Source organism: Quercus lobata, chromosome 5 (assembly GCF_001633185.2).
Source record: "Quercus lobata isolate SW786 chromosome 5, ValleyOak3.0 Primary Assembly, whole genome shotgun sequence".
Lineage (NCBI taxonomy): Eukaryota > Viridiplantae > Streptophyta > Magnoliopsida > Fagales > Fagaceae > Quercus > Quercus lobata.
The window spans coordinates 52,010,775-52,025,034 of NC_044908.1; the positions used below are offsets into that span (position 1 = coordinate 52,010,775).

The 14,260-nt window shown below is 42.8% G+C and overlaps 1 pseudogene; it reads right to left on the reverse strand.

The window, feature by feature from the left end:
- Window positions 1-2,158: 2,158 nt before the first annotated feature.
- Window positions 2,159-13,131, reverse strand: LOC115990654 (annotated as a pseudogene).
- Window positions 13,132-14,260: the final 1,129 nt, after the last annotated feature.

Here is a 14,260-nt window from a genome sequence, read left to right on the forward strand (position 1 = left end):
CATCAGTCACAAGTAGGGGTGGCAAATGGGCAGGTTGGATCATAAATGGGTTGGGTGCGTAATTACCCATTTATCCATTTATGACCTGTTTATATATAAATTAATTATCCATTACCCGCCCAACCCATTTAATTAGCAACCCGTCCATTTAACCCAATATGACCCAAATAAATAAATAACTTGTTAAAAACTTTAAAAACAAAAATTAAAAAGTTCAAAAATCACTTTTCCTGTTCTTTCCTTTCATTTTCCCTTCACAAAATTCATTTCTCAGCAACCAAACAAAGCTCAAAAGAGAGAAAAAAAAAATTGTTTTCTTCTTCTTCTTTTTTTTTTGTTTTTTTTCTCGGGAATGAAACAGAGTCTCAAGCACACTGAAGGTCATAAAATTCCTTTCATTTCCTCTTTCCCTTCTATTCCCTCTGTTTTACTCGGCAACCAAACAGACCATCAGAGAAAGAAAGAGAAAAAGTTAAAGTTGTCAACTAAAAAAAAAAAAATCACTTTTTCCTTCTCTTTCCTTTCATTTTCTCTACAACAAAAACAAAAGACCCGTCACATAAAAAAATCAATTTTTTTCCTTTCATTTCTCAGCAACCATACAAAGCGTTAGAGAGAGAGAGAGAGAGAGAGAGAGAGAGATTCAGATAGGGAAAATGAAAGTCCCAGAGAACGTTATGCTTCTCCGACGCAACGCCGAGATTGAGAGCCAAATCGCCTTCTCGTCGATCATGGATTGGGTCGGGTATGAGAATTGGGTCAGGGAGTTGCTAATCGAAAGGGAGAAGTATTTGGTGAACATGGGCCTGACCCGTCTGTGTTTGGGGAATCGAGAAAACGGCGTGGTTTTCATAAACGACAACACCGTGGTTTGAAATGGCGTCTCCAGCTGGCCCGATTGCCCGACCCATTAAAGGGTCCGATTAAAACCAGCTTCGCCAGAGATGAAGCTGATACACTACCTCTGTGCACTTTCTTCTCCGCCTTCTTCGCTTCTTCTAAGCGTTCTTCGAGAGAGTTTGTGGTTGTGGTTGTGATTGTGAAAGGGAATTTTCGTCATTTTGCGTGGCCTCCATTGTTGCTCTAATCAGTGTTGTTCTCTTTTCTCTGTGTTTGAACGTGAGTTTGTTTGGGGTTAGGGCACTAATGTTTCTTTGGGAAATCGAATGACAAGGAAAAGAATGGAATTGGTGACCTCCAATTCCATCCCCATTCTCTCTCTAGAATTTCCCATTGTTTGGTTACTGAGAAAATCTGAGGGAAAGTGTTTGGACTTAGAAATTTGGATGTTAAAGTCTTTGGGAAAGTTTTTGGTTACTAAGAAAATCTGAGGGAGAGTGAGATTGAGGTCATACTGTTTATTTAAGTTTTAGATTTTAGAAGGGTTTAGTGGATATTAGTGGGTTTATTTAACTTTAAATTTTAGATGAGTTTAGTGGGTATTAATGGATTTATCCATTTAGACCCATCTAATTAAATATTGAAATAGGTCTTTATCCATTTAACCCAAATACTCAAATGGGTTGGGTTAAGACTTATCCAAATAAGGTGGGTAATGGGCGGGTTCATGGATATGGATAAAAATTGTCACCCCAAGTCACAAGTGAATGCTGTTTCATTCTTGTTGTTCTATGGATTATACCCATCAACACGTCCCACTTACTAATGAGCAAGCTCTCATCTAACAATTCAGTTTATTCCTACTAAAATTAGATGACCATCTGAGACATAATCAGTGTTCAGATTAGTTCATTAGAAGTTTTGTAATTGTAGCAAATAGCCAAGATACAAATAGTCATAAGAATATTAGTTGCATAATTGCATTGAAAGGAGGGATTTAGAGAATGACAAGACGAGAGGATTACTGAATCAACTGTCACAATCAAAGCACCTAGAACTTGAATAGCATTTGGATATAAGCTATATAAACGTGGAGAAACTTAAGGGCTTGTACACAAATGCCCGACCTATCTTAGAACTCTGATTTTGTTAAGCAATAAACTAATAACTAGGTTCAAGAAATAAAAATTGGTTCTCACCAACTAAAACATGATAATACTACAACGAATACCACAAAATTCCAAGAAAGGAAAACAAAACAAAATGCATAGAAAGCAAACAACTTTATCATAAATAACATAGAAAAACACACTAATCACTAATCAGCAGCATAGGTGCCAACATTATCCATGATGTTGGCAACAACTTCTTTGGACTTCTTAAGCAGCTGTATACTCTTGTTTATTTTCAGTTGCTTTGCGGCAACTGCAGGTGATTCCTCCACCAGGCCCCATCAATTCATTCACAATCTCAATTTCAAACTCTCTGTTAACCAAATTTCCAACACTGAGAAGTAAATGTAGAGCCATGCAGTCAACCAATCTTTTTAACACAATTTTCCAATATGCAATCATTCTCATCTTCATATCAAAAGCCTGTTGCAGAACATATGGATAGTCCCTAAGTTTCCCAACTTCAATCTCACCAAAACTATTAAGCTTTATCTTTGCAGGCCTTTCTTCATTGGTCAAGACATCCTTCATGAATGCATCTTGTTGAGACATTAGAGTATTCCAATTAGACAAGTACTCTGGATTACAAGTATAATCTGTCAGCTTTTCCATTTCAACGATCTCATGACCCAGTTGACTGAGTGCTCTTTCATCTTGGCTATAAGATTATGCCCAGCACGCCTAAAAGATAACTGTAGTTGGTAATAGTTTTCAGTGTGTTGCATTATGACAGAAATGACAACTTCCTCAACATAGTTCCAGACCTTCTCAGCAAAACTAATCGGTATACTCGATATGCCTTTCACCTTTTTCTGTAGGATAGTGAGGAAGGCAGTGCGGGGAAGAAAATTCGGGAATCCAATACATTTGGCTTCCTTCAAAACCATAATCTCCTCTGATAAGGGTAATTTTGTAATATTCGAACTACACATGACAAGGGGTATAGTGATGCCTCAAATAAGCCCGTTAGCCTTATATATGTCTACAATTGACGGACCTAGAAGTCTACAAAGCTGATGACATTAACCCTTGACTTATGTTGGAGGCTGACGTCGCCAAGATGAAGGGAATAACTAGGCTGACGGTTCTAACGAAACCCTTACTTGGTCTCCACGTATATATATATATATATATATATGGAAGTTTCTTGTGCCCCATGTGCAATGTTGATCACAAAGACTCCTATAAGGAAAGGATGAGGAATACGCTCATAAGGATTCCTATATGGAAAGGACTTCTAAGCCAAGGAAAAAGAGGTCAACTTTTCTACTATAAAAACCCCAATACCCTCACTAGCCAAGGTACGCATAATTTACCCGCTCTGGCACTCTAGAGTTGTGAGAAATTCTAATTTGACATTCGGAAGGTATTTGGCCGGCACCACACCGGTGTTCTCTATAAGGTCTTCTCTTTTTGTATTGTGTAGGTGTTGTTTCGAGCACGTGAGGATCTTGTAACTCACTATTGATTTTTTGGCATCATCAGTTGGCGCCGTCTGTGGGGAAGCTGCGCACTTTAGCCTATTGCTTCCTGGACAAAGAGTTGCATGGTACTTACTCGCTCGATGACAACTAACAACAACGTTCAGGGAGACGAGCTGCGACCCACTGCCGTGGAGAGGCAGGTTCAAACCCTTACGGTAGCAATGGAACGTCTCCCTAAACAGAATCAACACCTTAAAGAACAGCTACTGCAAAAGAACGCTGTTATGGGTACCCAAGAGGAAGATCAAAAAGATACCAGTGCTGACAGGAGAGACCGAGAAGGGCCGGAAAGCAGTAATGCCCCGAGCAAACCAGATCGACAAGACATGAGCCGTCCTTCCACGGCAGACATGGCTCCCCGTTACATTGTCGCAGAGATGCAGATGATGAAGGAGTGTATAGACCTTATGATGAACACCCTTAAAGGACGAGTGTCCAGCGACCTCGATGATTTGGTCCACCGAACTGACTCGCCCTTCACCACGTCTGTCAACTCCTTCCCCCTACCACAGAAGTTTCGTATGCCCCAAATAGAAAGCTACGACAGAGTCAAGGATCCTCTCGATCACCTAGAAACTTTCAAGACCTTGATGTACCTTCAAGGATTAGTAGACAAGATCATGTGTAAGGCCTTCCCTACAATGCTGAAGGGTCCTACAAGAATTTGGTTCAGCAAAATGATTCCTAACTCCATCAGTACTTTCAAGGAGCTAAGCGCCCAATTCACCTTGTACTTTATTGGGGGGGGGGGCATAGGTACAAGAAGTCTATTGCATGCTTGATAAGTATCAAGCAGCGAGAGGACAAGACGCTAAGATCCTACATAGCCTGCTTTAACAAGGAAGCGCTCTCAATTGATGAAGCTGACGACAAGATACTTGTAGCAGCCTTCACAAATGGGTTACAGAAAGGTAAGTTTTTGTTTTCTTTATATAAAAACGACCCAAAAACCATGTCGGGTGTACTTTATAGGGCCACCAAGTACATGAATGCTAAAGATGCGCTGCTGGCTTGAGAGGAAAAGCCAAGAAAGAGAGAGAGGTAGGAAGACACACGGCAAGATAGGGGGCAAAAGATGGCAAGAACCAAAGAGCGACGGGAGGACAGGCGCTCTAAGCCCCCGACGGGGAGATTCACGAGCTTCACCCCACTAACAGCCCCAATCGACCAAGTCCTAATGAAAATCAAGCACGAAGGAACCTTATCCCCAGAAAGTTGAAGGGAGATCCCAACAAACGACCTAGAGACAGGTACTGCCGCTTCCACCGTGACCACAACCATGACACTGCCGATTGCTATAACTTGAAGCAGCAGATTGAAGCTCTTATTAGGCAAGGGAAATTACAAAAGTTTGTTAGCAGGGAGAGAACAGATCCACCTACTTAAGAGCAAGCCCCCCGACGGGACAATGAGTGTCCCAAACCACCCCTGGGAGACATAAGGAAGATTGTGGGAGGAATGGCGCCTACCGACTCGTCCAAGAAGGCCTGAAAGACATACCTTAGAATGGTTCAGAATGTTCAAATGACAGGCGTTGTCTTGAAAATGCCGCGGGTCGATAACCCAATTATCAATTTCTCGGAAGAAGATGCTCAACATCTTCACCACCCACATGACAATGCGCTTGTCGTTAGCATCAGAATATGAGACTATAACACATATCGGGTCTTGGTCGACAACGGAAGCTCCGCAGACATTCTCTACTACCCAGCATTCCAACAGATGCGGATCGATAAAGAACATCTAGTTCCAACCAATGCTCCACTAATCAGGTTTGGCGGAACAAAAGTATACCCCCTTGGCGCAGTCACATTGCTTGTAACGATCGGGGACTATTCTCAACAAATCACTAGGGATGTTACATTCCTTGTGGTCGATTGCTCCTCCACCTATAATGCCATCATAGGACGACCAACCCTCAACTCATGGAAAGCCATAACTTCAACCTACCACCTGATGATTAAATTCCCCACAGAGTACGAAGTGGGGGAATTGCTAGGAGATCAAGTAGCCACGCACAAATGCTACATCGTGATGCTGGAGATGGACGACCACCTACAGACCTTGAGCGTAGAAGAACAGTAGACAGGGGCAGAACCCGTAGAAAGGCTCAAGGAGATACCTCTTGATAGCTCCAGATTAGACAGAACCACAAGGATCAGTACTTTCGCTAGCCCGACGGTTCGCGAAGAGCTCATAGCCTTTCTCAAGGAGAATCAAGATATGTTTGCTTGGAGTCATGAAGACATGCTAGGAATCGACCCGTTAGTCAAGTACACAGGCTGATATGTCGCCTTCCCTTCCACCCATCCGGCAGAAAAAGCGAGTATTCACCTAAGAGCGAGACTGAGAAATAGCAGAAGAAGTTAGCAAGTTATAAGAGGCGGGCTTTATCAAGGAAGTTTACTATCCCAACTGGCTAGCGAATGTGGTGATGGTCAAGAAGGCCAACGAGAAATGGAGGATATGTATAGACTTCATAGATCTGAACAAAGCATGCCCCAAGGATAGCTATCCCCTTCCACGAGTTGACGTACTAGTAGACTCTACAGCTCAGCATCAGCTACTGAGCTTCATAGATGCCTTCTCAAGGTAAAATTAGATCCGGATGGATGAAGTGGATTAGGAAAAGACTTCATTTGTTACCAGCCAAGGTCTTTTTTGTTACAAGGTAATGTCATTCGGCCTTAAGAACGCGGGTGCCACGTATCAAAGGCTCATGAACAAGATGTTTGCGAACCAACTCAAGAGGAACGTTCAGGTCTACGTCGACGACATGTTGGTGAAAAGTCGAAGAGAAGAAGATCATTTGAAGGACCATAAGGAAACCTTCAGCACCCTTCACTCTTACAACATGAAGCTTAATTCGAGCAAGTGTGCATTCGAGGTAACAGCTGGGAAATTCTTAGGCTTCATGGTGTCTCAAAGAGGCATCGAGGCTAACCCTAACAAGATCAAAGCCATAATAGAGATGGCCACCCCGAAGAATCTAAAAGAAGTGCAGAGTTTAAATGGTAAAGTGGCCGCCCTGAACAGATTCGTATCAAGAGCGACGGATAAATGTGTACCCTTCTTTCGCACGTTGAAGAAATCTTTTGGATGGACTATCGAGTGCCAACGTACATTTGAGGAGCTAAAGGCCTACCTTTCTTCCCCACCACTGCTAAGTCCTTCACAACCGGGGGAAGAGCTCTTCCTGTATTTGGCTGTCTCCCCAGCAGTCGTCATGCGGCCTTGGTTAGAGAGGAAAACAAGGTTCAAAATCCCGTGTACTATGCCAGCCGGGCATTTCGTGGCGCAGAGGAGAGGTACCCACCCATGGAAAAGCTTGTCTTTGCCTTAGTTACAATAACCTACAAACTCAAGCTGTACTTCCAAGCACACACGGTAATCGTCCTAACTGACAAACCCTTACGACGGGCCATGAGCAACCCCAAAGCTGCTGGTCGATTAGCGCTATGGGGGATAGAGTTGAGTGAGTTTGACGTTTAGTACCGCCAACGCACCGCCATCAAAGGGCAGGTCGTCGCTGACTTCATAGTAGAATTTACCAACAAGGAAGACGAAGGGGCAGGTGAATATCCGTAGTGGAGTGTACATACAGACGCGTCATCAAACAAACAGGCCGGAGGTATTGGTGTCGTACTTCTCTCTCCTGAAGGGGACCAAATTGAATGTATGATCCATTTCGACTTCCCTACCACTGACAATGAAGCGGAGTATGAAGCCTTAGTAGCAGGGCTTGACCTTACCAAAGCAGCAGGAGCCGCAAGTGTGGTCCTTTACTGCAACTCTCAGGTCGTCACTAACCAAGTAAATGGGGTCTATAAGTGTAGAGGTGAAAGGATGAAGAGATATCTGGACCAAGTAAGGAGAAGGGTAGACGAGCTGAAGGCCAAAATTATCCAAATCCCAAGAGGAGAGAATAAGCAAGCCGACCACCTTGCTAAAACTGCTTTAGCCGAACATATGACCACCCTGGGTAATTTAATCTCTTTTGTTTAGCTTTCTCCACTAATAGACTCTGTCGGTATGCAGGAGATAGGTTTCGAAAGCAACTGGACCACGCCGATAGTCTCTTATTTGAAAAACGGCATCTTATTAGACAGAAGGGAAGCCACAAGAAAGTTGAAGGTCCAAGCAGCACGGTTCATTTTAATGAAGGATGTCATATATAAAAGAGGCTTCTCTCGCATGGCTAAGCACTACAACTCCCAGGTCCGACACAGAGACTTTCAGGTCGGAGATCTCGTTTTAAGGAAAGCCATGGGCGCTGCTAGAGACCCTACCCAATGAAAGCTCGACCCCAATTGGGAAGGACCTTACCGAGTCACATCATGGCAAAGGAAAGGTACTTACCAACTGGAGACAATGGACGAACGAAAACTACACCACCCATGGAACGCCGAGCACCTGCGGAAATACTACCAGTAAAAAAGATAGCGTGAAGAGCAGCACCCCCCTTATTTTTAAATTTTGCTACACTCCTCCAATTTTCTATTTTGCTTTAGATTTTGCTACAATAACTCTTTTGAGCCCAACGGGTAGGTTTCTTTATTTTAGAACTATTTTTCTACGTTGCATGGTTTTATCATAATAAGAGGAGTTTCATTCAGATATAACTCAAGCGAGTTTTTTCTACAATATATTACCAAGTCCATAAAGTGGACAAAGTCCATAAAGTGGACAAATTCCATAAAGAGGACGAGTCCATAAAATGGACGAGCTTATTATTAAGTCCACCAAATGGACAAGCTCATTGTTAAGTCCACAAAATGGACAGGTTATAACCAAGTCCACCAGATGGACGAGCTCATTATCAAGTCCACCAAATGGACAAAGCTTATTGTTAAGTCCGCATAATGGACAGGTTATTACCAAGTCCACTAGATAGACGAGCTCATTATCAAGTCCACCAAATGGAAAAAGCTTATTGTTAAGTCCACAAAATGGACAGGTTATTACCAAGTCCACTAGATGGACGAGCTTGTTATTAAGTCCACCAAATGGACAAGCCTATTGTTAAGTCCATAAAATGGACAATTTATTATTAAGTCCACCAGATGGACGAGCTTATTTATATGTCCACAAGTTGGATGAATTTATCATTAGAGGTCCACAAAGTAGACAAGCCTGCTACCAAAAAGTGGACAAGTCCAAAAAGGACAGGTCGACCACTAAGTTGACGGGTCCACAGAGTTGACGGGTTTAAGGCCATAGAACACAGATATCTGAAGTAAGAAAAAAAGAAAGAAGACGAACATGCAACAATGAAATGTACTGAAAGGAATGGATATAAATCAACATAAGTTAGTCTTTACAAAATCAAGCCCAAAAAACAAAAGGGCATTTTACAGTAGCTTAAAACAAAACAGATTATAAAAAAAAAAATAAAAAAAAAATAAAATAAAAAGAGAGATTTACAAAAAGCTAAGGAGCTAGAGGAGAGTTTCCGTCAACGTTCTCCCCAACAACATCAACCTTCTCCCCGTCATTATTTTCCTTTGCGTTCATGGGCTCAGTGGACGGGGCTAAAGAGGAGACGACGGCATCTATGACTGGCTGGGCGAGAACGACATTACCATCCTTTGGGTTAGACTCAGTGGAGTTGTCAGTCTCCTCATGGATAGTGTCGTCAGCAGGAGTAGACGGCAGAGGCTCATCTATAGTAACCTTAGAAAAATCCAAATGAGGATAAAGGGACTTAACCTGCTCGAGGCAGTCCTCAAACCCTTCATTGTAATATCTGCCACAGAAATCTATGAACAGTTGCGAGGCCTTGTAGTCATTTTTGGCGTCAGCTCTAGCCGTCTCCACTTGTTCAAAGAGGGTCGTCAGCTCTTTCTCTACTTCCTCCCTTGCTTCTTGCTCACTCTTTCTCTAAAGACCCTCCTCCTGCAGCTTACCCTTCAAGTTTTTTACCTTTTAGTTGAGAGAGCGAATGGCACCCTTGTACTGTTCCTCCTCGTCTGTCAGGTGCTCTATGCGCTTATGCAAGCGAGCAATTACTCCCTCTTTAGTAACGCCCCTATCTTGCAAAGCTTTCATACGCACCAACGCCTACAAGGCACGATAGCCGTCAGCTACTAGACAAGTATGCAAGAAAGATAAAGGCAAAGGAAAACGTACCCGAGTAAGATAAAAAAGGCCTGACACCCCTAACTCGTCAGTCCCCTCCTCAGTACAAGGATCTGTATCCTTATCTCTGATGATGGATCCCACTATCTCGATGGCATAGTCTTTATGTGTAAGAAGACGATGGTTCGGCCCCTGAGCAACAGGACCCGACGACGTCATTAGACCCTTACCCATTCTGTGGCCAGTCTTGGGGGGCATTAGCTTTTTTGTGGACTTGTCCCTAATGGTAACGGCAGGCTTCTTAGGGGGATGATCATCCTTTCTGTCGGGTTTTCTCTTGAGCACACCCTTCTCGATGGCCTTTGGAGCTGACGAAGACGCTCCATTAACCTTCACCTTACTCTCTTTTTTCTTCTGCTAGGCAGCAGATGCGCGCACTTGTGCCCTCAACCTAGCAGCCTCCATTTTTACATACATTAAATGACAGGTACAAGTTAGAAAAAGTAAAAGGAATAAAGTGATGGAGGTAAATAAGAGATACTCATGACGACGAGAGTAAGAGTTAAGTTTATGAGCCATTGGAGTTGGCACTGGACCACCACAATACATGTGTAGTGTATCAAGGGTAATCAAGTCCCTGCACTTGCGCTTTTCAAAAGGGATTTCAAGAACCCATTGGATGAATGCTTCTTGCTCACCAATAATGGTTGGGCGGACACTAGCTGAAATTTTAAAAAAAAAAAAAACACGACGACATTAGAATACTTGCTAGAAAATTGAAAATTTAGCAAAGAAAAGATGACGACATAAAACCTGACTCCTTAACTATGCCCCAAGTGTTATCAAAACCGTAGGGCATTGAGTCCCACTCTTCCGGATGGCATACCTAATTCATCCCTTTAACAAAAAAGTATCTACCCTTCTAGTTCCTTTTGGAATCGGGCATGTCTGATACAAGTTTGAGTACTTTTTTTCAAGTAGCAAAATGGTAAATCCCTTGAGAGGAGACGATATGATGGGGACGATAACACTAGAAAAACTCGTCTAGCGTAAGATGACGGTTCCCTCCACTTAGACGACCCCATAAGATCTCTGATCCTATGAAGATCCTCAAGGCATTAGGGGCATTAGGGGTGTAACGCCGTCAGCGGTAACCTCAACCCTGCTGCCAACGTGGCGTCATACATACCAGTGTCCTCCGTCTCCCCAGAATAGCAATTCTCGAACTTCTCAGGAAGACAGATTGGTATGTGGTCTGGGATTTGGAAACGGTCCCTCAAGTTCTTGAAAATTTTGGACGTCATCTTTGGAAGAAAGTCATTGACGGTCCATATTTGAGGAAGTATGAATGGGCGAACATGACCACTTTCAGGGTTTACTGAACTCCCAACCTTAAGGGTCCTACCATCTGCATCATCTTCGTCTCCATCACCCTTAATTACCCCGTCTTCTTCAATCTCTTTCTCACCGTCAATTTCTCCCTCACTATCAGCTTCTCCCTCATCTATCTATTCCTCGTCTTCCTCTCCTATATAATCCCCATCCTCGTAAGGAGAACGGGCTGACGTCTCTCTTTCTGACGACTAGGATTGACCCTCCTCGGGCTCCTATCTTGTTTGGAAAACTTCGTCGTAGCCCGTTCCTTCACGAACTGACGATTGCTCACTAATCGCTTCCCTAGTCATTTTTTACCTACAAGCGACGGAGTTATTCTATGCACCTAAGTTGATGGCATCGCTAAAAAGCTACACTACCAACTAAAAGCGTAACAATAAAATGATAGATGGAAGAGAAGACTTACCAAGTAAACAGTCTCTAAAAAGTGACGAACTTAACAAAACAGAAGAAGAATGATGACGAGGACAAGGTTCTCCAAATAAGTAAGATCTCTCTCTCTTTGAGGATTAGCAATAAAATGGGGAGGATGGTAAAACTGAGGTATATATATTCAGAATCAAAGGGTGCACGAAAGACGAAGCGACACCCTCGTCCAGAAGCGGATCCGGTTGGAGCACGACACGTGTTCAAGCAATTAATGCACAGTGCTCGAAAGAGCACCCATAAATGCCTCTTTCCCATCCTTGGATAAATACAATTGAATAAATTAAGGTCAAAAATTGAATTCCACAACCCGTCAACTTTAGCAGACAAGGTTATGGAGTAGGGGATAGATGATAAGGGTAATTTTGTAATATTCGGACTACACATGACAAGGGGTATAGTGACGCCCTGAATAAGCCTGTCGGCCTTATATATGTCTATAGCTGACGGACCTAGAAGTCTACAAAGTTGACGACATTAACCCTTGACTTATGTTGGAGGCTGACGTTGCCAAGATGAAGGAAATAACTAGGCTGACGGTTTTGACGAAACCCTAAGTTGGTCTCCACGTGTATATATATATATATATATATATATATATATGGAAGTTTCTTGTTCCCCACGCGCAATGATGATCACCAAAACTCCTATAATGAAAGGATTTTGAGGAATACGCTCATAAGGATTCCTATATGGAAAGGACTTCTAAGTCAAGAAAAAAGAGGTCGACTTTTCTACTATAAAAGTCTCAATATCCTCACTAGCCAAGGTACGTATAATTTACCCGCTCTGGCACTCTAGAATTGTGAGAAATTCTAACCTGACATTCAGAGGGTATTTGGCCGGCACCACACTGGTGTTCTCTGTAAGGTCTTCTTTTTTTGTGTTGTGCAAGCGTTGTTTCGAACACATAAGGATCGTGTAGCTTACTGTTGATTTTTTGGCATCATCATCCTCCATCAAAAAGTTCTTTGCTAGCTTGGTTTCAGCATGCTTGTGAAGTTCATCAGAATACTGGTTAAGCATTTCTACCGACCGAGCAATGCAATGCATGTTTTGAAGATCTGGGTATTCATCAAATTCTCCTCTTACAAGGATTTTGCATAATGATTCTTTTGCTAATCCAATGATCTGCATGAAAGCTGTCATTGCCTCAGAAACAGATGACATCTTCGGGGGCATTCTTTTCAGTTCAGCAACATTCATGGCCAACTTGTCATTAATTTTCTTCACAATAGCGGGCAAATTTCTCGTTATACTAGCTGCTAGAATTTGCACCAGCTTTTGTGCCAGAACAGGAATTCCAACAATAGAATTATCGATTTTGGAAAGCTGGGGATGAGTTTCAAAAAGTCTTGCCTCTTCAACTTGCGCCTCTGCATAAGATTCTTCTCCTATCCGATTCCTAACACAGACATAGCCAAGCCCAAAATTGACATCATCAGCAGTAGCCTTCTCAAGAAGGCCTTCAGGGGCCTTGTCAGACTTAGTAACAATAGCAAGAGTCCTCTCACCACAATGGTGGGGAGCTGTATGCCTTCTCTTGTGATCATAAGGTGACGGAGCTTGTCAACTGTATCAAGGAGTGGACGAATACGATCATTGTAGGATGAAATGATGGGAGCTTCTTGGTCTGGTTGGACTGTTTGGACTAGTGCAAGTGAATTTTCATCTTCACGTTGTACAACAGTGCTAGATTTCTTTTTAACAGAAGCAGTACTTTTCACTCCTGCCATGTTTCAGTTGAAAGAGTAAAAGTTACAGTAAAATCAAAAGCAAGCTAGAGAGCAAAATGGTGTGGAATGCATAAGGGTGAACGTGAATGGGGTATATTTATAGAAGTCTCAATCTCTTTCTTTAAAAGAAGTAGGTGGAAAGTAAGAAATGGGGGGTCTTGATCATCCGAAAAAAGAGAGATAGAGGGACTTGACGTTTGGTATTTTCAATGAAACCAATGAGAATGGAAGCCACGGGTTTGGAAGCTACGTACATGAATGCTCTGATAATTGGGAGGAGTACTTATTGGTAATGTAAGGATGTAATAAAAATACAAAAGGATAGAGCCAAGCGATCTTTTTGGTTCGAAAGACACACGTGTGACGATATACTACGTGTACCCTTGACCAACACGATATCCAATGACGTACTAAGATGGAAAGAGAACAAATCAAATAGTTTTACCATCAAGTCAGCATATGGGGTGGCGCTGAGACTCTTAAACCTGACAGAAGGGGACCATTCTAAGGCTGGGGTATTTGGGAGGGTTTGGAAGTCAATATGGACACTCAATACTCCGCCTAAAGTGAGAAACTTCTTGTGGAGGGCTTGCTCTAATATTCTGCCAACCCGGGATAACCTGCATAGGAGAAAATTGCAGGTGGAGCCGCGTTGTGCAATCTGCCATCAGCCTAGAGAAACGGTATGTCATACTTTATGGGAGTGCCCCCTAGCACGCAACGTGTGGGCCCTGGTCAAGGGAAAAATTCAGAAAAGTGTGAATCAAGCCTCGGACTTCCTCGAATTGACACGAAGTATGTTAGAAAGATTGCCAAAAGAGGAAATGGAGCGCTGGTCTGTCATCGCTTGGGCCATATGGAATGCACGGAACAGGTTCTGCTTTGAGAACTTGCAAACTCAACCTGAAATTATCCTTCGAGGTGCAATATCGTTCCTGCATGAATATCAGGAACTGGTGGCCCAGCAAAGGACGATATAGGCCACAGGGGACGGGGTAGGGAAGGCTTGTAATATGACTTGTTTTTTTGGCGCTGCAGTACGTCATGGAGAAAGTTATGCTCTACATGGAATTATATGGAGGTTTTAGTGGGAAATCAACGGGCAAATTTTGTTTTTGAGAAGATAGGT